General features: G+C 40.7%; 2 protein-coding genes and 2 long non-coding RNA genes across 4 annotated transcripts in view; 1 reads left to right on the forward strand and 3 right to left on the reverse strand.

Annotated features, from left to right (window-relative positions):
* Positions 1-3536, forward strand: part of LOC114651545 (gastrula zinc finger protein XlCGF57.1-like) — a 458276-nt gene extending 454740 nt beyond the window's left edge. The window contains exon 6 of the mRNA XM_051927943.1: positions 2819-3536. The gene's annotated coding sequence lies outside the window, so the exon portion shown is untranslated. The remainder of the gene's footprint in view (positions 1-2818) is intronic.
* The window catches only part of LOC127527841 (tripartite motif-containing protein 16-like), a 514766-nt gene that overhangs the window by 120461 nt on the left and 369581 nt on the right, over positions 1-24724 (reverse strand). The gene's annotated exons all lie outside the window — the stretch shown is intronic.
* The window catches only part of LOC127527873 (uncharacterized), a 158698-nt gene that overhangs the window by 54390 nt on the left and 79584 nt on the right, over positions 1-24724 (reverse strand). The gene's annotated exons all lie outside the window — the stretch shown is intronic.
* Positions 526-1416, reverse strand: LOC127527865 (uncharacterized). The gene is made up of 3 exons (XR_007935026.1): positions 1323-1416; positions 819-902; positions 526-650 (listed from the first exon to the last, which is right to left on the reverse strand). It is a non-coding gene; the product is annotated as an uncharacterized LOC127527865 (long non-coding RNA).

Genomic DNA, 24724 nt, shown 5'->3' on the forward strand with positions numbered 1-24724 from the left:
TATGAAGAAATCAGCAAGAGGATCAGAGAACCTGACAGCAGCCTTTTTGCAGTGCAGTTCTCTCCCTGCTACTGGAGTAACACAGACAGAAGCCATCAAAACTGATCAACAGCAAGTGGAGAAAGAAATCCAAATTTACACTGGAAAAAAATGTTTGGAATGTGGCAAACAATTCACACACACACGTGATCTTAATAAGCATATGAAGATTCACACAGGAGAAAAAACATATTGTTGTCATGAAAGTGGCAAGCATTTCCCAAAGATTAAAAATCTTAACAAACACACACAACTTCACTCTGGAGAGGAGAAACCTCACTGCTGTAAAGAATGTGGCAAACGATTCTCAATGATAAGATATCTTCAGAGGCACAAAAGAATCCACACAGGAGAAAAATCACATTGCTGTCCAGAATGTGGTAAGTTTTTCTCAAGGAGAAGCTATCTTCAGAACCACAGAAGAAGCCACACAGGAGAAAAACCTCATTGCTGTTCAGAATGTGGTAAGTTGTTCGCAAGGAGAAGCTATCTTCAAAAGCACAGAATACTCCACACAGGAGAAAAACCTCATTGCTGTTCAGAATGTGGTAATTCGTTCTCATGTATAAGCTATCTTCAGAGGCACAGACAAATTCACACAGGAGAAAAACCTCATTGCTGTCCAGAATGTGGTAAGTTGTTTGCAAGGAGAAGCTATCTTCTAAAGCACAGAATAATCCACACAGGAGAAAAACCTCATTGCTGTTTAGAATGTGGTAAGTCATTCTCCAGGAGAAGTGAACTTCATGGGCACAGAAAAATCCACACAGGAGAAAAACCTCATTGCTGTCCAGAATGTGGTAAGTCGTTCTCAAGGAGAAGTGAAATTCAGTGGCACAGAAAAATCCACACAGGAGAAAAACCTCATTGCTGTCCAGAATGTGGTAAGTTGTTCTCAAGGAGAAGCTATCTTCAGAGGCACAGAAGAATACACACAGGAGAAAAACCTCATTGCTGTCCAGAATGTGGTAAGTCATTCTTAAGGAGAAGCGATGTTCAGGAGCACAGAAAAATCCACACAGGAGAAAAACCTCATTGCTGTTCAGAATGTGGTAAGTCGTTCTTAAGGAGAAGTGATCTTCAGGGTCACAGAAAAGTCCACACAGGAGAAAAACCACATTGTTGTCCAGAATGTGGTAAGTCATTCTCAATGAGAAACAGTCTTCAGAGCCACAGAAGAAGCCACACTGGAGTAAAACCTCATTGCTGTTCAGAGTGTGGTAAGTCCTTCTCAAGGAAAAGCCATCTTCAGAGGCACAGAAGAATCCACACTGGAGAAAAACCTCATTTTTGTCCAGAATGTGCCAAACAATTTTCTGACAAATGCAGTTTTCAAAGGCACACAGGAATCGATACTGGAGAGAAGCCATATTGCTGTTCTAAATGTGGAAATAGATTTTTTAACATTAGCTCTTTTCAAGTGAACACACAAACTCCCACTAATGCAAAAATGAACTTGTGTGTGTTCTGAATGTGGCAAATGTTATACAAGCCAGAAAGGTCTTTACAGACATAACAAAATCCATATTAAAGAAAAATCTCATTGCTGTTCTGAATGTGAGAAACGGTTCTTCGATTTAAAAGCACTTCAGTGCCACATCAGAACTCATTCTGGAGATAAACCTTATTGTTGTCCTGAATGTGATAAGCAATTCTAACAACACAGCACCTTAAAAAGTCACATCAGACGTCACACCAGAGAGAAACCTCACCAGTGCTTGGAGTGTGGCAAACAATTCTCACACCTCAGTCATCTTTATAATCATAGGAGAAGTCATATTGGAGAGAAGCCTTACAGTTGTACTGAATGTGGAATGTGATTCTCATATAACAGTTCTCTTCACAAACATAAAATAATTAATTTTGGTAAGAAACAAAGCTGTTCTTATGGTGGCAAGCTTTTCTCAGACAACAGGACTCCTATAGATCACATGAGGATTCACACTGGACTGAAACCCTATTGCTACCGAGAGTGTGTCAAACGATTATCACATCCAAGCACACTTCGGTGCCACAGAAGGATCCACACTGGAGAGAAGCAGTACACCTGTTCTAAATGTGGTAAAGGGTACTCTTCCAGAAAGTTTGTGGAGACACACACAAAGTCATATTGGAGTAAAGCCTGTCACTGTAATGTCAAATGGTCTTTCCATTGGCTCCTCAAGCAAAAACAATGAAGAAAAATCTTCTGAATAAGGTAAAGGACTCCAGTTTAAAGTAGTTAATAAATACATAAGAGTAGTAGAGAAAACAATGGAAGTGGCAAACAGATTGTAAGAGAACCTCAGAGCCACATATGAATTCATACTGGAATGAACACACTGGAATACAACACATATTTCACAAACAGCAAGAATCTTCTTCAACAACTTAGAGGTGCAAGAAAAAAACCTCATTGTTGTCCTAAATGTGGTTAACGCTTTTCAGACAGCAGTGGCCTTCGTATTTGTAAATGACTGGCTTACTTGTGGTAAGCCTCTTCGCTGTTCTGAATGTTGAAAGTGGTCCTCCTGTATCAGCCACCATCAGCAACACGTAAGATTTCATGAAGGACTCAGAAACTGTACTGCCAGGACGTCAGCCATACAGGGACTGATCATCTCTGCACCAGTGCTGTGCCATAAGATGGTGAACAATACAAACACCAGACAACAGAATGAGGTAGCAACAGTACTGTGTGGTGATAACAACTTCAACCACTGAACACAACTGAAAAAGTTCAATGTAATAATAAAAAATGGAGAAGTCAAATCCACAGTACAGTGCCAACTACCAGGAGGTGCCACTGACAACAAGGGGAATATTTTTGTTTCAGAGCTTTGGAGATGGGACCTTATCTGAGTAGCAATGAACTTGTAACATCTCTGGGATGTCATCTGATGGCGGACGCCTGGGCTGAGTGCAGACAGCCGTTCTTAACCCTGATAATGAAGAAGTCATTTAGTGACGTCAGCTGACAGCCAATGCTGTCCAATCAGATACTGGGAAGGGACAGTCGAGGAGGACAGGAGACTAAAAATAGCGCTGTCACATGACAGACCAAAGTAGAGGGGCTTTATAAGACTTTTACACTAATTTAGGTTATCATTTATAAATAATAAGAGTTTTTACAAACCAAACACACTCATCAGCTGTGTGTCAAGGGTGAGTCCAAAAGTGGGAATTAATGAAGATCTAAATACAAATAAAATGAAACATTCAGGGTTCAAAAAGTAATGTTTAAAACCTGAAGAGGGAGACACAACAGCATGCTAGGGTTAGCACGGGGGACAACAGTTGTGAAGAATATGAATTAATGTATAGAAGTAATATTATTTAAAATAATTATAATAATGTTATGAGAAATGGGACACCATAATGAATGCAAAACACAATGAAAATGAAATGAACTGATTTTATTTTCTGACATATAAGAGAAAAATGGAAGACAAAGCAGAAACACACAGAGATCTCTGCTGACCCAGCTGATAATTTGATAAATTAACCTAAAAATATAACGGATGTCCCTTTGCTCCATGTCAGTATATCCTGGGGTGGTGTGTGAAGGACGCTGTATACTCTGAATGTGTTGGTTCAGGTTTCAGTTTGAGTTCAGCACCTTCTTCATATCGATACCCAAGACAACATTTCTTCACGTCGAGACTACAAGCTGGAGGCCACAGGAGCTCAATAAACTCCAACAGCTGGATGGACGATTAGAAAGCTCTGCTTTGAGAGAGTGTCAGCTACACAAAGCTTCAGCTTCATTTACTTGACAGAAAACTCCAAAAAGCAGAAGTGGCCCCTTCTGTACCCCCACCACTGAAGGTCACATTTGAACCCCTCACTACTTGGCGTTGGTTCACTCTGCTGGGACTTTCTGTATTTTGTAAGTTTATGTTTTATTTTTTGGCCACACTCTTTTTACATTTCATGTCATTGATGTTCTCAAATGTATGAGTATAGCTTGACTCTTACAAGGACTTCTCTAAAAAGGGCACATTGGCCATGAAATGCAAGAAGGTAAAAAAATATTCAAAGTGGAAACCACAACATGAAGATGTGACATCGATGAAATACACTCAGTGGCAGAGGTGACGTGGACAAAATCAGAAAGGACAGCACAGAAAAGGCAGGTACCAACTGACAACAAAAGAAGAAAGCTGATTGGTGGAAAGAACTGTCAGTCACTCCTGAGTGGACTGTTGAGGACAGCCGTGACATGCAGACTTCACAGTTCATGTGTTTTTGATTTCAAATCTGTGACCATGCACTGAATAAGTCTGTCAGTTATCAGTTAGCATGTTCTGAAACTGTAATGTCATCACAAAGATCACACAAACACGTAATGTGACATTTGTGATCAGTGACTTTTGTTGATTTTTATGTCACCATTCATCAGCCTTGTATAGAGTGCCACTTCCAGATCGGCAACCCCACTGCACCCTGTAGCACATTTGGAGTTTGGGACTGGAGCACAAAGTGGATGGCACTCTGAGAAGGACAGACTTGTAAGACGTGAACAAAGCCAGCTGCCCTCCCTGGTCTGTCTTCATTCAGAAGGACTCACCTGAGTGGTGGGATTGTTCTGTGGCGCTCCTGTTAGCCGACATTTCATCAGCTTCCTTTCTGCGTTTCATCTGATAACCAGCAGAGTTAATCAAAGATGAGCCAGGCCTGTTACAATGTGAACGTTCTTGACATTTTGTTTTGCTTTAAATGTTGTTTCTGCTTACTTTACTTTGAGTTCTTGGAGGCCTTGTACATTAGAGATTATTAATACATGAGCATTTAGTGTTCATAATGAATTGACAATTAATAAACTGTTTTTATTGCTAAATTGTAAGTGTGTCCTGTTGCCATTTTGTATCTTTATCCTTCTTGACTGTGTTGTTAGGACGTGTTGCACTGTTGCCTCCCTAGAATTAAGTGCCACATCACCGACGCTCGGCCTCACACCCTTCATCACACGTGAGGCAGAATCCAAGATTGAGGATCCAACTGTTAATCCGCTTCAGTGTGTGAGTATAAATTCAGGCTTATTCTCACTTTGACCACGGTAATGGCTAAGCGTCTAGATTTTGGAGATGGTATGTTGTCTGATTATCCGCTCTTGACAAATCTCGCTTTTTTTACGTTAAAAGTTTTGAGTGTAGATGTTTGTGGCGTTACACCTTTAAATTATTGTACAGTTTTGTGTCAATGGCCTGAGGCTGAGGATTCAACTCTCCAAGAACTTCACTGTGGGGACTAATAGGATTAATGATCAATTCAGAGAAATACCATTTTTTTGCAGTTTTAACATCGAGATTTAAGGCATATCTTCTAATTGGTGACTGCTGGTGATTTTCATTATGACTCCGTTAAGCACTTTGGTTTTTGTCAATGTCTGCTCTGATTCTTTTGCTATTGAGTTTTGCTGCAGTTTCTCAATGTGCAAACATCTGATTAGCCACATTTCCTCTTGCCAGATGACATTTCTAGCTGAAACTCATAAAGCAGGTGGACATTATTCACACTGCCGTCCAGCAGATCATCTCTGGATATAAGTGGCTGACACAACAACACCGTCCATTCAACATAAGGAGCCACAAAGCCAACCCCATCATCTTTGGCTGATCTGCTGTTTCATTCAAAATCAAAGCAGCCTGTATCCTCCTTATAGGTATTGGAGTTGGACATTCTGAAACTTCTGTGACACCCCTGGGGGGCTTTATTAGTTCTGTGCCATTATACTGGTTGGGGGCTTCAGTGTCAAAACTCCTGTGACATAAAGAGTCAAGACAAAGAGCTTAACAGTGAGCTAAGGAAGACCACATCAGACCAAAGGTCTGGGGCCTCATGTATAAATGGTACATATGCACAAAAAATGCTCTGTACTTCCATTTCCACGCTCAAATTGCGATGTATAAAACCTAAACTTGGCGTAAAGCCACGCACATTTCCACAGTAGCTCATACCCAGGCGTACGCAAGTTCTCTGCTCTGTTTTGCAAACTGGCAGCACCCAGCGTCAAAGCAGTGCTACTGTTCCAATGTGGTTTCCCTTTCTTTTTTAGATCCACATCCCTGACACGGCTTTATAAATACACTGAAATTAACCGCATATTGTTTATTAGTTTAATGATATAATGGTCCACAGAATGGTCAAACTATTCCAAATACCATAACTGCTTTAGTGTTGTTACTCTCACTGCCCCTTCTTCTTCTTCTTCTTCATTCAGCTGCTCCTGTTAGGGGTTGCCACAGCGGATCATCTTTTTCCATATTACTCTCACTGCTCCACTCGGAGTTTTTATATCTCTGTATCTGAGTGTGGAATCACAGCTCTACAGCAGCTGATCAGAAATAGAATTATCAATATACAGCAACAAGCACTCGCTGCCTCAGCCATGCTGCCTATTGAACTTCTCCTTTACGGCAAACGCTTCAGAGTCTTTCCTGTATGGACCTCGCGGTTCAGAAACAGTTTCATCCCAAGAACTATAAACGGTCTCAATCTGTCCATCGAGTGCTCCTTGTAGAACTGTCTGTACTTATAAGTACAATTACCCACTGTAAACTTGCACTACAGTTATAATATTGCACAACCTGAGCCACTTTATAAAGCGCGTATTTACATATGATGACAATATCATTTTTAAGATGAAATGCAGCAAAATATGTTTATTATACAAATAAAACTTTAATTTAAATAATCTATATTGTTAATAAATAAACATGTTAGGACACGATTTCTCAGTGCTAGCTAGTTCATGGATTGTTCCTGCCTCGCGCTATATTCTTGCTGGGGCTGGTGCAACACTGGAAGGATAGATGGATAGAATAATTAAACATGTGCTACGAATATATTTCAATGTTCCTTAAAGTATTGAAGAATTGCTGTTCTAAACTTACAGATGGCTTAATTGCAGAGTGGTGGCTCTGGGGCTAGGGATCTGCACTGGCAATCGGATGGTTGCCGGTTCGAATCCTGTAAATGCTCTGTTGGGCAATTGAGCAAGACCCGTAACCTGCAATTGCTGAGCGCTTTGAGTAGTGAGAAAAGTGCTATATAAATGCAAAGAATTATTATTATTATTATTAACATCTATTACAGAGCTGATTGTGTGGCAATTGGGGATTTGGAGAAAGAAAAGGAAGGACAGGCATTGGAGGTTAGTACGTTTGAAGGAGATAGTACTGCTGCAATAAATTATTTCATCGAAGGTCACGCACGGTGCAGCAAGCATCCTGCTTAAGTCAGGAACAAGCACTGCACCACCGTGTTCCTATGTTTAATAACATACTTTAACTCCTATCATCATGAAAATTATATCACGTATACATCTCAGTATTTTAATTATTCAGAGAACTGTAATATCACGAATGTAATGGATTCTGTGTCCTGTCAGAGGAAGAGAAAGCCCGTTTAATAAGCACATAGTGATTCACACACAGAGCACACAGAAGATCAAATACAAAACAAAGCATTTAAAGTGCTACTTTAGTTACGATGGGATTTGAGAAACTAGTAAATTAATCAATTTTAAGATGAAGTTTATGATGTTCTACTTTAATGACAAAATAAACTATGTGATTAAAGGGGAAATTTCGAGATTAAAGTTGACATTTCGTGCTTTTTTTCCCCACTGTGTGCCTTTTTTTTTTCTCTGTACCCTAATAAGCTTTCATATGACACTCAGACGGTGGGCTATGACTTGCCTTTTCACGGCGACTTTGATATCTGACAACTTCTTTTTTATTTTGGGCACTGTGCGACTTTGTGAACTTGAGCTTTCGAGTTTCTCCGACACGCTATGTCACTCGATCAACTCCCTTTTGTTGTTTATACCACTGTTTAAACTAGCGTTTCTCAACCTTTAAGTATTTGCGACCCGAGTTTTCATAAGTTTTAATCGTGCCCTCCACTAACATTTTTTTGAAACCCTAATAAAATTTATTCCTATATTTTTTGCTGCCAATACACCGCTACAAGTTTAAAATTTCTCTACGAATAGCGAAATTATGCCACATATGGCAACATTTGTGCCCCCTTTTTTGTTACACAGTAAACCAACAAATAGTACGTTTTTTTGTGTGTACGAACATCTCCGCTTTTCTGTTTACGCATGTTATAGTGTGAGTTCTACGCACGACATTATACATGAGGCTGCTGAAGAAGGAGCACGTCGGAAAGACAATGAGTGCACTCCAATTCCAACAAATTCTTCCCATGACCCCTGAGCACAAACACAACTCCACACAGCACTGGACATCAAGGCTTGGCATCGTTGAAGTGGCATGAGTGTGCCAAGAGAAATGAGGACTCTTAACAAGTGACTGAACAGCCAGGCCTGCTTTGCCATGTTGAATTGTTATGTGTGAGAAGCTCCTGATTGATGGTCTCATTTAAACTTCTCACTTTTACAAGACTGAACTCATTTGGAGACTCAAGAAAGTTAACAGTTTGGTCCTCTCTGACACAAAGCTGCCCTTCAAAGTGAGGGCACATTGACTGGGACGTCAAGAATGAAATCTTAAAGAGGAAACCTAAATTAATTTAGATAAACTTTATGAATCCCAAGGGGAACTTTGAACGCATGCAACAGCAGAAACATAAAACATGAATGATGCAGACTCATTAACAAATAATGCAATCAATCAATCGATCAATCAATCAATGTTAATGTGCAGAAACCACAAAATGAACTTAAACAGTATCAGCATTTAGTTTAGGATATCAGGAGGATGCATTGCAGTGGTTAGCAAAGACCCCCAAGGTGCTTCTTAGCACACTGTAGTGGAATGAGCCTGTGGCTAAAAGAGCCCCACCTGGAGAGGATTTTTCCTGATGACCACCAGTTGCCCCCATCCTCTTTCCCAACAGTGTCCAGTATGCCCAGAGTTTGCCCTGTGGTGGAGCAGCTTTTCTGATTGGTTTCTTCAGGCTTTGTGCTTTGTTTGAATGCCCCACTAGACCACCGTGTAGAACAACACACTGGCTACTCCTTACTTTTAGAAGATTTCCAGCAGATTGCTGCACACATCATCATATGGTGGCTCTGAGGCTAGGGATCTGCACTGGCAATCGGAAGGTTGCCAGTTCGAATCCTGTAAATGCCAATTGGGACTCTGCTCTGTTGGGCCCTTGAGCAAGGAATGCCCTTAACCTGCAATTGCTGAGCACGTTGAGTAGTGAGAAAAGCGCTATATAAATGCAAAGAATTATTATTATCAAAAGACCTGAGTCCGCTCAGTAAGTCCAGTCTGCTCTGGCCCTTCTTGTACAGCACCACTTTACAAGCCTCCTGTACTTGTCTCCATTATTAAGGCAGCCAATGATGGAGGAGTCTTCTGAGAATTTCTGCAGGAGCCAAGTGTTGGGATTGCACTGGAAGTCTGTTGTGCAGAGGGTGAACAAGAAGAGAGGCAGAACATTTCCAAAAGGTGCTCCAGTATTACACACCACCAGTTCTGACACACAGCCCTTGAACCTCACAAACTCTCGTCTGTTGTTCACGTAGTCCAGGAGACTGAGGAATTCCATCATGTTGCACAGCCTTGAGCCTTTGTAATAGTCGCTAAGGCTGAATGGTGATAAAGGCCATGGAGATATCCAAAAACATGATCATGACTGTGATGCCGGCTTTGTCCAAGTGAGAGTAGGACTGTGGAGCAGACAGACAACAGCCTCTTCCACACTGATATTTGTGTCTGACTGGAACACTGCAGATCATCCAGATGTGCTGAAACGAGAGGCCGTAGCTGTTTTAGGACCAGCCTCTCAAAGGTCTTCATGATGTATGAAGTGGGAGCAACTGGTCTGAAGTCCTCGGGTCGCTGGAATGCCCTTTCCTTGGCACTGGGACCACACAGGATGTTTTTCACAGCTGGGGAACCTTCTGGAAATTCAGATAAAGGGAGAGAAGGTGTTAAGCACTGCAGAAATGTCTCTCTTACTTGGATCCTGTTATGTAACAAGATCTTCACAAAGTCTTCTTCTGGTCTTACTGACATCCACAAAGCATCAGTCCGGTGGTCATTCACCAGTGTGCAGTGTGGTGTATTGACATTGTAGTGTCATTAATTGGGAAAATGAAGGATTCACAGGTCTTAGATTAAATACGTATAACACCATATCAGAACAAAAGAGTTGAGAAGGAATGGAAAAGGCAAAAAAAATGCAGTTATTTTTAAATGTATAAAACACATGTATATGAATATCATTAATTGTATCTAGTTTAATAATTTAGTTATTTTAGAAAAACAGCAGAATGGGGAGAGGAAGTGTGTTATGTGTAGCTTAATAGGATAAGACGTAATCTATCTATCTATCTATCTATCTATCTATCTATCTATCTATCTATCTATCTATCTATCTATCTATCTATCTATCTATCTATCTATCTATCTATCTATCTATCTATCTACTGTATGTAAGCCAGCATTGGTAACAGGACTTTTAACTTGAATTGTCTGGAGAGTGGAGGGGTATCTTGGGAGGTGAAGGGTTAAAAAAGAGTTCTTGTATAGCATTCGCTAGAGAAGGACACTCTGTAAAGACATAAAGACTTTCATGTATTTATTTTTATTTTTTAGTTTGAATTTAATATAATAAGTGGGAATATAGTTAGACTTTCTAAATAAGTTTATATGTTAGAATTTCATCTCTACGAGTATTAATAGATTCTGCTTTCTTTTGATTTTTTATCTCAAGAATTCCAGTTGTATGGTATATGTAATTAGTTGTGTAACTGTATTAATATCTTACTATAAAAAAATAACAGTTGGAGTAAATAGCATTTGGTGGTTTTGAATATTTTATACTGTATTCTCCAACTTGAGAGGATAGTTGCGCCAATTCTGTTATTATCCTTTGTGGAAAAGAGACTGTATTATGTTTGAAATGAATGTTTGTTTTTCAGTTTGTTATTAAGAAAATGTTTCATATCTTCATGACAACAACAACAACAACATTTATTCCTAGAGCACATTTTCATATAAATAATGTAGCTCAGAGTGCTTTACATGATGAAGAAAGAGAAAAAAGACAAAATAAATAAGAATTAAAATAAGGGAACACTAATTAACAGAGAATAAAAGTAAGGTCCGATGGCCAGGGAGGACAAGTGAATGACAAGTGAATATGCTACAAATATTTGAATTGTCTGCCCGGAGTTTGTTTCCTGCCTTGTGCCCCGTGTTGGCTGGGATTGGCGCCAGCAGACCCCCGTGACCCTGTAGTTAGGATATAGCGGGTTAAATGATGGATGGATGGATGGATGGATGGATGGATGGATGGATGGATGGATGGATATTTTTATTGTGCATATAAGTTTCTGCATTATCTGTGATTTTGCAATTGTACTGCAGATTGTTTGTTTGTTTTCCTGCCTGGATTTGAAGTGGATGGCGAGGCAGCAGCCCACTGGAATGGAACGCTTCTTCCATTGCGCACCTCGACTTCACGTCTTCGTGTTTGAATCCTAGAATTTTCACGACAGCGAGTTATGCATCTCATCTGAGAACAGACACGAGAGAAAATTGAACTCTTTAACTGGTTCATCGGTGTTAAATGGTTTTGGACTCTTGTTTAACGGATGTAATAGATACCTATATATATTTTTCACTTTTTTTTTAGTTTTTAGTTTTCTTTTGTTATTTCTTTAATAAATCTGCCAATTATTTTTTTATACATATTTGTTGCTCCATCTTTCATACCTCCTTTAACCGAACCTGGAGTAAAATTGTAAAGTGGTGAGTGGTGGCAAGAAAGCGTTGTGTTGCCCTCCTCACCCACTAAGCACCCACTACACAAACTTGGCGAGATGGCCAGGAGGTGGCAATATTGTTTTTTTTCCCTGCAAATCTTATGTGCAGATTATTTGTATGTATATTTATCTTTAGCCATTATATGACATAGATTATTCAATTATTGGTGATTTGTCAAGTGTAACTTAAGGCACATTTTTATCTCTTTTGAAATGGATGTAGTACTAGGTAACAATATTAAGGTGCCAACCTCTGTTATTGTTAGCGGGTCAAGTGAAAATGATGAAAAGGGAGAAATGTATGCATTTTTAGATTTTCTAGAGTAATTATGGTTTCTAGTTCAGATCCTGACTTTCAGAACACAGTTATTGTTCAATTTGAATCGGGTACTGCAATTCAAAATTTAGAAAGTGTGTTGCCTCGTGTGTTTTGGCCGTCTCCAGATAATCCTGACACCGTTTGTCACATAAGGCTCTTCTCTGATGTTTATTCTAAGCACATGGGCTCTAGTCTTACTCAGTCATAATTACACTCATTGAAGGATATTTCCAGATAGAGAAGTTTGGATTTGCAACAAGTAGTGAAGCACTGATGTGAATTTGGTCTTCAGTGAATAAAAGTGACTCACTTTCAGGTGCTGTCAGCTCAGCCATAGTGATGGAAGAGGATCCATCCCATGCACCTGAAGAGACTAGTGTGCTTCCTGATCATGAATCCGTCGGCCCAGCCTTTGGTTCTCAGGCTAAAGTGGGGGATCTTGGTATTGCTCGTTCCCATGTTTACACCAACAGCCACTTACTTACAGGCTGCCTCCAGATCACTATGTCACACCACAAGTGCAAAGGACAGTAGTGGAGCATGTTGTTAAGAGCAGTGATATAGTGGGATCTTCTTAAAGTCCAAAACTGAGAAGTGTTTCTGGGAAAGTGCCTGTGCCTAACCATGAAGTGGACTATGAAGCCTGGCGTAATCAAATTCAATTACTGCTTTTGGACTCCACAATGTCCCCAAAGCAGGTGGTTAGGGAAATTCTTAGAAAGCCTATTGCCACCTGCAGTGACCTTTGTTAAGTACTTGGGAGCCAAGTCTGATGCCCAAGTGTACCTTGATTTGCTTGACTCAGCATATAACACTGTACAAGATGGGGATGAACTGTTTGCAAAATTTCTTTAATATTCACCAGAATGCTGGTGAAAAGCCATCAGCGTGTTTAAGTAGGCTGCAGATAGCTCTAAGTCTTGTTGTGAGGCGGAAAGGCATGTTGACTTGGGATTTTGAATGCCAGTTGTTGAAACAATTTTGCAGGGTTTGCTGGAATAACAATCTTATTACCAGCCTTCAGTTAGAACAAAAAAGTCATTCCTCCTTCATTTTCTGAATTGTTGCTCCTGTTAAGAACTGAAGAGAACAAGCAGGCTGATAAATCCATTCGGATGAGGCAGCACCTTGGCCTTTCAAAACCAAAGGTTCAAACAAATTCCCAACATGCCTATGACTAATGTGGGTGAGCATGACACACCAAGCAAGTTCTCTGCTTCATCACCTGGCAATATGAAGAAAATGCAGAAAAACATTGATCAACTCTGAGCTCAGCTTGCATCCTTAAAGGCTTCTAAAAGTGAACCTTCAAAACTGGCGTCTAAGGGGGCAAAAGCCAAAGAAACCAAACCTTATACTGAGCGTGAGGGCCTACAAAACCATAAAAAACCTGAAAGCCCTAACCATGGTATTATTTTAATTGTGGTGAAGATGGACATGTATCCACGGCATGCTGTAGTGAACCAAATCCAAGGATGGTAGAAGCAAAAAAGAAAACAGCTGAGAGAGACACAGCAAGCTTGGCATAGACAGAGTGGCTCCTCTGGTAATATTCTTTTAACGAGGAGTCGTTTCTCTTGTGGTACAAACAGAAGCTGATGACTCCCACAGTCCCACTTTTAATGCTGTGACCCAAATTACATTAGCATCTGCTGAAGTTGTGCAAAAGACTAAAATACCTAAAGGGCTGATTGGCCACAAGCGCAGTGCAAATGTCACTCTCTCTGGCATGAGTTGTAACTGCTTGCTTGATACAGGCTCTATCTCGTGGTCATTCTACAAAGATAATCTGTCCATCAACCTGCCCATCAGATCTACCAGTAATTTACTAGAGGTTGAAGGCGCTTTGGTGGTTCCTGATATTCGAACCAGTAGTACGCTACCAATTTTGATTGGCACTGTGGATGCTGAAGTCGAAAACAATGGGAGACAAAAACAGCAATTTAAAATAAAAAGCAATTTCTTTATTCCTGGTGAGTTAGAGACTGCAGCTCAGTGCCAATGGCTGGTCAGAGCAGACAATCTGCTCTTAAAAGAGAAAATTCTTCTCTTATATTACCTAGCTTATTCATTAGCCAACGAGAAAAAAACATGGCAGTTCATTTTGAGGTCATACATAGATTGCTGTAACTTACGGTTACATCCTGATTTATTACATGCAGGAGTGCAGAGTTTCTTACCAAAATAAAGAGATATCAGGGCACTCACATTCCTAAAAATATGCCGTTATCAGCAAATAGACACAAGATCAGTTTAAAGCAGTTTCTTATAGTTCAGTACATTAGTTATAATAGCTTTAATATCTTTATTAGATTTTGTCTGGTTATATTAATAACTCCTTTTTTATTAATTCATAACTGACATGTTTCGTATAGTTTTAAGCAAGGATTCAGAAACTATCACATTGATTTATAATGTCACAGGGTGTTCTGTTAGTATCAAGAGATCAGCAGTTTCTCTTAAAAGAATGCAAGTCAGTCTCATATTCTGTGCACAAGCTTAATTCTTTTTCTACCTAAATGAAGAACAACTCATATAGAAGTAATAAATCATATAACTCTCTTCAGCATGATTAATACAAAATACAGTCCTTGAGTTAAATACTTATAATCATTACAGTTAATAATGTTTTTTCTTCCTCAGCACCAATACTCTTGATGTGCTCTATGATGTCCATTGTGGAAGGAATATCACAGAAACAAAGACACCTGCCTATGGTTACTGTCAGCTACTGAAAATTCTTGCACTACGTAAGAAGCAAAATACTAGTGGCTATGTTGGTATGGTGTCCATGACAGGAGAGGGCAATGAAGCAATGCCCAAGGGATACAGAATTCCTGTTGAAGGTTATGCAAGTCTCAGTGCTCTCCATGCTGGAAAGTGTGTGTTAATTGAGCAGCCCAGGGTATCATCTTTACCTGGAGGAGTTTTTGTAGACAGTTGTCTTATTAACTTGCCTACTCAGCACCCTTATAAATTAACAGTGTGGGTAAGAAATTAAACTGATCCTGATGTAGTCATTCCCAAGGACTGTGTTATTGCTCAATTCACTGTATCGCATGCTGTACTTTCCAGTTTTTCTTCAGACTGTAACCAGTATGGCAGAGTAGAGTGTGCCTGATTATCCCCTCAGTTAAAGAATGCAGCTGAAAACTTGCATTTAGGTTTCGACTTTGGTGATTCCCACTGTCAGAAGAATGGAAGCTCGGGATTACTGAGGGGCTGTATCCATTTTCAGATGTTTTTGCATTTAATGACCAGGATTATGGTCATGCATCACATCAAACTTAAGGATGAAACACCCTTTAAACAGAGTTCAAGGCTGATACATCCCAAAGATTATGAAGCAGTACGGCAGCATCTCAAAACTCTCTTGGAAGCTGGAATAATACGTGAATCAGAATTCCCAAACTCCTCTCCCATCGTCATTGTTTGGAAAAAGAATGGTGATGTCAGTATGTGTGTGGATTACCGTAAATTAAACTCTTTGAACACTAAAGATGCTTATGCACTTCCGAATCTGGAGGAAACGTTCTCCGCACTTTCGGGTGCTCAGTGGTTTTCAGTCATGGATTTAAAATCAGGATATTATCAAATTGAAATGGAAGAAACAAAGCACAAGACTGCCTTTGTATGTCCCATGGGCTTCTGGGAATTCAACAGTATGCCACAGGGAATAACTAATGCCCTGAGTACTTTTCCAAGATTAATGGAGAAATGCACGGGAGACATTAACTTAAAAGAAGTGTTGGTGTTCCTTGATGATTGTGTTCTCAAGCTGTCTAGAAGAACATGAAGCATGACCTTTACGAGTGCTGAGCAGCCTTAGAGAAAATGGTCTTAAATTGTCTCCAGACAAATGCAAATTTTTCCAAACTTCAGTTCGCTATTTGGGACATGTAGTTTGGAGGGAAGGAGTTCACACTGACCCTGACAGACTCAGTGATTTAACAACCTGGCCTGTACCTAAGAATCTTAAAGAACTTCGGTCCTTTTGGGGATTTTCTGGTTATTATCACTCTTACATTCAGGACTATTCTAAAATTGTTAAACCTCTAAATGTCCTTACACCTGGCTAACCTCCTTTGAAGCGAAAAAAATAACAAAAGAATGGCTGGTGGCCAGAAGTACTTCAATCCCAGAGAACCTTTTGGAGACCGTTGGACATCTTCATGTCAAACTAACTAATCATTAACAAGTTAACAACCAGACCAGTCCTGGGCTTTGCCAATCCCAAATTACCTTATGTGCTTCACACTGGCGCTAGCTCTCAGGACTGGGAGCAGCTCTGTACCAATAGGAAGATGGGCAAACACATGTCATAGAATATTCTAGTAGAGGATTGTCGCCTAGCGAGGCGAGATACCCTGCACATAAGCTGGAATTTCTGGCCTTAAAATAGGCAGTTGTAGAAAAATTCCAAGATTACCTGCATGGCAATCATTTCACTGAGATCACAGACAACAATCCTTTAACTTATGTGCTTACCTCTGCAAAATTGGATGCAGCAAGCTATCGTTGGTTGGCTGCACTGTCAACATTTAATCCTGACATCAAATATCATGCAGGAAAGCAAAATCAAGATGCAGATGGTCTCTCAAGGTGGCCACAAAACCCAGCTGCTGATGACCCAGTGTCATGTGGAGAAAGGGACCGAATAAACCATTTTACATTCCATCATTTATCATCTTCTGCAGAGTATTCAGTTCTTCCTATTGATGTGGTTGTGGCCATCTGTGACAAACATCTTCTTAGTGTCTGCAGCGATGACTTGCTTTCGGTCACATTAGTTGAATCACTTGCACTTCATCCTCATGCCATATCTGATGGTCTTGAAGATGACTGTGGAACTGTAACAATGCCTATCTTTATCCAGAATTAACTTATTAGACATCAGAATGCTGATCCTGCCATTGGAAGAATCATTTCTATGATGAACAAAGATGAGCAAGTTCCAACTTATTCCAGCATTGATTCTCCCAACTTTAAGTTAATGATGAAAGAATGGAATCATCTGGAGCTAAAGAATGGTATTCTATACAGGAACCACCAGTGCAACTCTAAAGCTGCTTGTCAACTTATGTTGCCAGAAGCACTACAAGAAATTGTTCTTAAGAATCTTCATGTTGATGTGGGACATTTGGGAATCGAATGCACTCTTGACTTGGTGAGATCTCAATTCTATTGGCCAAAAATGGCTTATGATGTTGAGAAGAAGATCAAATCTTTTGGCAGATGTATTAGGCGGAAATCTCAACCTGAAAAGGCTGCTCGCTTGGTCAACATCCAAACCACCAGACTGATGGAATTAGTCTGCATGGATGTCTATTCTTTAGAACCTGATAGTAAAAATACTAAAAATATATTTGTTATCACAGACCATTTCACGAAGTATACAGTAGCCATACCAACTAGGGACCAGAAGATTAGCACTGTTGCTCAGTGCCTGTGGGAGCAGTTCTTAGTACATTATGGGATTCCAGAGAAACTTCATAGTGATCGAGGTAGAGACTTTGAATTGCAGACAATTTAAAAACTTTGTGCTCTAGTAGGTGCCAAGAAGGTGAGAACCAGTCCCTATCACCCATGGGGAAATCCTGTTGAATGATACAGCAAGACACTTCTTAATATGCTAGGTACCCTCAGAGACAAAGAGAAGAATCGTTGCCGTGACTTTGTGAAACCCCTCATTCATGCTTATAACTGCACGAGAAATGAAGTTATTGTCTTCTCTCCATATGACTTGATGTTTGGGAGACATCCACGGTTACCTATTGACACTCCATTTAGTCTACCAAGACATGATGTCTAGTCTACATCACATTTACAATAAGTGAGGACCTTGAAGTCTAACCTTCAGGAAAGTTATCAACTTGCTATCAGAAATTCTCAAAAGGTTGCTGACCGGAACAAAAAACAATTTGATCAGTAAGTCAGTAAGAAAATCAACTTTAATGGAAGGAGATTGTGTTCTTGTCCGGAATTTATGGAAACGCAGTAAGCATAAGTTGACTGACTGCTGGTAACCCACTGTCTATTTAGTGGTTAAACAATGAATAATTTGCCTGTTTATTTGGTTCAACCAGAGGGACATGAAGGTCCGACACATACTTTACACAAAGATCTTTTTCTGCCCTGCGGAGCATTGACCGAGGAAATCAATGATGATGTGGCTGACTTTAACCCAGTACCCCAGCCTAGAACATGGCAGAGACTTGTAGAAGCAGTTGTTGAAGAAAGTGCAGAATCGGATGAGGATGACGAACCCTATTATCACCCAAGTGGCCACTGGACTAAAACTAATAGGAGGTTAACTAATGTGTATGAAGTTCCATTTGATCGAAATGGACCAACAACCACTTGTGTAACTGAGTTTGGAGATCGGGGTGAGTTCCTACCAGATCAGCTTTGCACAGAACATGGAGAAGATGCTTATTTGCAAGGTACTGTTGAGGTTCCTTGTAATGATTCTGAAAGGGAAGATGATGTACAGGGATATACTGTAGGTTACCTGTCTGTGAGACTGAAATGGAAGGAGCTTCTGAGGGATCAGAAAGAGAAAAGTTTGTGAATGATAAGAACGCACCTTCTTCTATGATTGAGGTAAAAGACACTGAACCTGAAAGGCAGGAGCCACAGGAAGAGAACTTTATAGAAGAACTGTCACTTAGTCCTAATCTTTTATGTCGACCTCCATAGGAATCGCCGAGTTCCATTTTCACCACAAAGGTGTCTACAGTGAGGTCCATGGTGCTGTTTCTGTTTGAATGACAGTTGTGATTAGTTGTGCGGAACATACTTTTATTGATATTGCACTTTACATATACAGTAGATTGTAACTACACAGTGTGGATCACTTGATAGATAGATAGATAGATAGATAGATAGATAGATAGATAGATAGATAGATAGATAGATAGATAGATAGATAGATAGATAGATAGATAGATAGATAGATAGATAGATAGATAGATATAGTTTATTAATCCCAAGGGGAAATTCACATACTCCAGCAGCAGCAGCATACTGATAATAACAATATTAAAATTAAAGAGTGATAACAATGCAGGTATAACAGACAATAACTTTGTATAATGTTAACGTTTACCCCCCCGGGTGGAATTGAAGAGTCGCATAGTTTGGGGGAGGAACGATCTCCTCAGTCTGTCAGTGGAGCAGGACAGTGTCAGCAGTCTGTTGCTGAAGCTGTTCCTCTGTCTGGAGATGATACTGTTCAGTGGATGCAGTGGATTTTCCATAATTGATAGGAGCCTGCTGAGCGCCCGTCTCTGTGCCACAGATGTTAAACTGTCCAGCTCCGTGCCAACAATAGAGCTTGCCTTCCTCACCAGTTTGTCCAGGCGTGAGGCGTCTTTCTTCTTTATGCTGCCTCCCCAGCACACCACTGCGTAGAAGAGGGCGCTCGCCACAACTGTCTGATAGAACATCTGCAGCATCTTATTGCAGATGTTGAAGGACGCCAGCCTTCTAAGGAAGTATAGTCGGCTCTGTCCTTTCTTACACAGAGCATCAGTATTGGCAGTCCAGTCTAATTTATCATCCAGCTGCACTCCCAGGTATTTCTAGGTCTGCACCCTCTGCACACAGTCACCTTTGATGATCACGGGGTCCATGAGGGGCCTGGTCCTCCTAAAATCCACCACCAGCTCCTTGGTTTTGCTGGTGTTCAGGTGTAGGTGGTTTGAGTCGCACCATTTAACAAACTCATTGATTAGGTCCCTATACTCCTCCTCCTGCCCACTCTATTAACACAGACACACACAGATCCTAGTCACACAACAACACACGGGCGGAAGAAACCAGGCAGACAACAAACTCTCTGTGATGTCATCATACAAATGGATTCCTTGGATCATCACTTGAAGCTGCAAAACAAGCTGCCAGAAATTCCTTAACTCAAAGTTATTCAAAGACATTCCATTACACACTAAACTGTACTCACCTGTTTTTCTTCTCTTTCCGTCTCCAGCTCGACCACTTTATGCCCATTATGTCCAGTCACCACACACATCATGCAGATACAGGAATCATCAGTTTTGCAATATATTTCCAGACTTTTCTGATGTTTCTCACGGAGTTTCTCCTTCAGATTTCTAACAGGATCAACCAGCTTGTGTCCCTTCCAGGCTTCTCCTTCATAGTGAGGCTGCAGGTGAGTCTGACAGTAGGAAGCCACGCAGGTGAGACAGGACTTCACCGCTCTGAACTTTTTCCCATTACAAAAGTCACACTCAACATCTCCAGGGCCGGCATAATTCTGAGATGGAGGAAGACTGAGTGTCGTCTTCTTTAATTTCCTGATGACTTCATTCAGCAAAGTGTTTCTCTTCAGTTCAGGCCTCAGCATGAAGGTGTGTCTGCACTGAGGACAGCTGCACACTTGGCTCCAATCCCAGTAGTTTGTTAAGCACTTCAGACAGAAACTGTGACCACAATGTAGTGACACGGGGTCAGTCAGGGTGTCCAGACACACCGAGCAGGTGAACCCGTCCTGTAATCCGCACAGCTGGGCTTCAGCCATCATCAGTCTGAGGAGAGCCAGGCAGAGAGAATCAGTCAGACAAACAAGGAAGTGACTTGTGAAGAAACCAAAGTGAAAGTTTGTCTGTGCTTAGTGAGGAGGAGGAGATTTAAAGAGAAATCTGAGAGCTCACAGAGAGAACATCTGAAGAGACACTGAAGGTGAACAGTTAATGTGAGACAGGAGCTCAGAGAGTGAAGACCACAAAGTGACAGAAGAGATGACCTGTCACAGGGGGTCTGCTAAAGTGTCATTCACGTCAGTATTTCCCCCTGGGATTAATAAAGTATCTATCTATCTATCTATCTATCTATCTATCTATCTATCTATCTATCTATCTATCTATCTATCTATCTATCTATCTATCTATCTATCTATCTATCTATCTATCTATCTATCTATCTATCTATCTATTACACACTACAGTCCACTTTAAACAGACTCAGAGCTCAGTGCACAATTACAAATGGAATAAAATGAAAATAAAACACAACACTTCAGTCAGTAGAAACAGATTTGCATGTCACCATGCTAATCCACTTTATTATTCAAATTGTCCATTCCATAGTAAGTTCTTGATAATCATCAGAGATGTGTCAATGTTGTGGGTGAGGAGGACTGACTGATGGATGTTAATCCATCAAATAATGAATATTGTTTGTCAGTAACTTATCAGATTATTCAGTAAAACACCCAGCTGTTAGATTTATTCAAGGTAACTGAAGCCCACTCAGTCTAAGAAACAGAATAATATGATTTATTGATAAACACAAGGATTGTAGAAATATGAAAACTTAAAAATTGACACAATACAGACAGACAGACAGACACGTAACACACAGCAGTTGCTCGCTGCTCTCAGCTCCTTCACAGATTTTCTACATTTTCTTGGATACACAAACCGTATTATCACAGGACTTAACCCAGTTTGTTTACTAGGCCAGTGGTTCTCAAACTGTGGGGCGGTCCCCCTAGGGGGGCGCGAAGTAACAAGAAGGGGGGCCTCGAAAATGTGAAAAAAAGAAAACAAGAATCGAAAATATGAAAAATACATCTACTGAAACCAAAACAAATTCACTTAAACTACATTCTGATACTAGAAAAATAAATCTAGAGTTAGATAAATGTCAATAAAAGTAATAAAATATGCATCTATGATATATCATTAATTAAAAAAGAACAAATTGGTATTAGTGGGCTCCTTTCAAAAAAACGTTAGAGGCGCAATTAAAACTGTTATGAAAACTCGGGTCGCAAATACTTAAAGGTGGAGAAACGCTGTCCTAGGCAGATCTGCTGTCGCACGCTGCGATTCACATGCGCGCACACACACACACACACACACACACACACACACACACACACACACACACACACACACAGACACACACACACACACACAGACAGATCCTAGTCACAAAAAGACACGGGAGGAAGAAATCAGGCAGACCACAAACTCTCAGAAATGATATCACACAAGTGGATTTGGCTTTCCTCAGATCATTACTTGAAGCCGCCAAACACAAAGAACAATGGCGGCGTTTCATCGTGTTGGCAGTCAGTGCGGCGTATTGAGGAGGATGATGATGAGGATAATGATGATTCCCTACTGCCGGTCACTCTGTTGTATCCCACATCAGATTCCTTCCACATAAGTGCATAAGAGTGATTGAAACAGCTTTTGAGTTTTTTACATTCATACCGTGGTGGTTTTAGGTATGACCAAAATGAGTATCTGCCAGGGTGCTTGCATCAAAAAATGCAAAATGGTGATTACAGCCCAAGCCAGTCAATGCATTAGGAGTGTCATTTTTGAACTCGGTCCGGACACCAAGCGATACTAACTCTGTAAAGTCTGTTTTGTAACCGATGGGACCGCACATAAAGGGGGACCCCCAGGGTCCTTGAAGTCTAATACTGACTACCCTCTACAAACTAACTGATTACCCTTTTATGAAAGCTAAGGGGTGTGTGCTCTGGATACCAAGTGGTGTGGACTCTGTAAAGTTCACATTATATATACATTTGGGTGCCAATTATGTAACTAAATGAAAGTGTGCTTCATACATTAAGCGGGACCCCCACAGTCGTCGATGTTTAATTCTGACTACCTGCTATGTGCCCCCCTCCCTGCTTAGGACTTGAAATGGGCTTCTCCCACATTGCATTCCTACTGTTTTCCATTTCCAAGCTATAAACAGCTTTTGATACTTTGCCATCCGCACTGTTTAACTGACTGACTGATATATTAAAATAATAAATTACTGGTGTGAAGAAAGGAGAAGTGAGAAATACTGTCAATGTGACTGGCCTCTGTAGTTAAATTACTGTAAGAGTCCTGTAAATTCAGGTCTTCCTGGTTTGTCTGAGCAAAATTAAAATTTAAAATAAAGTCTGTAATTTCAAAATATGACAATTTTACACTCCAGAACACGAGCTTTTCACTTTAGGAATGATGGAAGCCTTTATTGTCATTGTGCCAGTAGAATGAAATTGTAAAAGCTACAACTGTAAACAGTGCAAGTGCATCAAACAACGACAAACAAAGAATATGAAAAGCACACATCCTATGACAAAGAAATACAATCCAGAAATGAATAAGGGACAGGAAATTATTATTCACTCAAGTAATCGTCATACTGGAAAAAAAAAATAATTGTAGCAGTCCTTAACATTTAAAATTCTGATGGCCCAAGCATAGAAACCATCTGTAAATCTTTTTGTTTTCCTTTTCATGCTCTTGGACCGCCTGCCGGTGGACAGTAGTGTGAAGTGTCTTTAAGGGTCTTTAATGATTTCCTGGCTCTGCGGAGGCATTGGGCACTGGCGATGTCTTCCAGGGGGGACAGAGAGCAGCCAATGACTTTCTCTGCCGTGGAAGTTACCCTCTGCAGAGCCTTCCTACCTGATGCCATGTTGAAATACAGTATGCTAACACACACTCGATGGTTGAGCGGTTGAAGGTCATGAGCAGCTTCTCCTTCATTGTCACTTTCCGGAGAAGTCTGAGGCAATGCAGATGTTGCTGGGACTTTTTGAGGTCCTCAGAAATGTAAGTTCCAAGGAGCTTAAAGGAGGCAATTCCCATTGATGTATAGAGGGGCTGGCTCTGCTTTGTGCCTCCTGAAGTCAATTACCACCTCTTTTTAGTTTTATGGGTGCTGAGTGAGGTATTGTTCCAGCAACCCCACACTGATACCTTCTACACCTCGTCCCAGTATGCTGACTCATCATCACCAGTTATCAGACCTACCACTGTGAAGTGATCAGCGAACTTGATGATGGTGTGGCTGGAGTAATTAGATGTACAGTCATAAGTTTACAGGACATAGAGAAGAGGGCTCAGCACACAGCCTTGAGGGGAGCCAGTGCTAAGTGTCAGGGTGGAGGAGCTGTGGGGGCCAATTCTAATAGATTGGGGGCAGCCAATGAGGAAATCCTTTATCCAAATGCAGAAGGAGGGGGGAAAGTTCAAGTTTTTTAGCTTATCGATTAGTAAGCTAGGGATGATTGTATTAAACGCTTAGCTCTAAATGACAAACAGCATCCGTACATAAGACCCTGAGTGTTCCAGATGGCTCATCACTGTATGGAGGGCTATAAGCAAACTGGTGAGGGTCAGAGGTGGGAGGGAGGCAGGCTTTGATGTGTTGATCTGTAAGTTGACATCAATGCAGTCAGTGTGTAGTTATTAAGGTTATCGATGGATGACTTTTTTAGGGACAGGCATAATAGTAGCTCACTTAAGACAGGGGGCTATGGTGGCCTGCATCAGTGACAGATGAAATAACTTAGTAAGGACTCCTGCCAACTGGTAGGCACAAGTATGCCATCTGGTCCAGCAGTATTCCTCAGATTCACTGTCTTGAGCACCTGTCTCACCTGAAGTTCCTGAAAAGTAAGTACGTCACAGCTGGGAGTCAGCAGGGGCAGAGTGCCACTTTGCAAAGAAGAGATTTACTTCCTCTGCCAATGAGGCATCAGCACAGATTGGCACATGCATGCTACTTTTGTAGTTGGTCATTTGTTGAATTCCCTGCCATACTTGCCATGGGTTATTGTCTGTCAGGTGGGCCTCTACCTTGCTCTTGTA

This window comes from Erpetoichthys calabaricus, chromosome 5, assembly GCF_900747795.2.
Source record: "Erpetoichthys calabaricus chromosome 5, fErpCal1.3, whole genome shotgun sequence".
Classification (NCBI taxonomy): domain Eukaryota; kingdom Metazoa; phylum Chordata; class Cladistia; order Polypteriformes; family Polypteridae; genus Erpetoichthys; species Erpetoichthys calabaricus.